The sequence below is a fragment of the Nanorana parkeri genome, unplaced genomic scaffold, assembly GCF_000935625.1.
Source record: "Nanorana parkeri isolate BGI_ZX_2015 unplaced genomic scaffold, ASM93562v1 scaffold2136, whole genome shotgun sequence".
Classification (NCBI taxonomy): domain Eukaryota; kingdom Metazoa; phylum Chordata; class Amphibia; order Anura; family Dicroglossidae; genus Nanorana; species Nanorana parkeri.
In genome coordinates this window covers 170,743-171,060 of record NW_017308404.1, presented here as the reverse complement: position 1 = coordinate 171,060, position 318 = coordinate 170,743, and the positions used below count along the sequence as shown (strand labels likewise).

Below are 318 nucleotides of genomic sequence, written 5' to 3'. Positions count from 1 at the left end.
CGTCTTGGCTCTCTTGGGGTTTGTAGGGATTGTTGAGTGTTGGCTCTCTCGGGGTTGGTATGGATTGCTGAGTGTTGGCTCTCTCGGGGTTGGTATGGATTGCTGAGTGTTGGCTCTCTCGGGGTTGGTATGGATTGTTGGCTCCGCTTTGGCTCTCTCGGGGTTGGTAAAGGATGAAGCTGTAGAGGTTCCTCTATACCAGTCTTGCTCCGTCAGTCAGTGGCCGCAGCGATGTCTCAGATAACTGGCGTGTCCTGACTCTGAGTCTTTGGGGACATCTCTCTCTCTCTCTCTCTCTCTCTCTCTCTCTCTCTCTCT

The 318-nt window shown here is 53.1% G+C and overlaps 1 protein-coding gene across 1 annotated transcript in view; it reads left to right on the top strand.

Annotated features, from left to right (window-relative positions):
- The window catches only part of PIK3C2A (phosphatidylinositol-4-phosphate 3-kinase catalytic subunit type 2 alpha), a gene marked incomplete at its 5' end in the record, with an annotated part of 40,727 nt that overhangs the window by 34,125 nt on the left and 6,284 nt on the right, over nt 1-318 (top strand). The gene's annotated exons all lie outside the window — the stretch shown is intronic.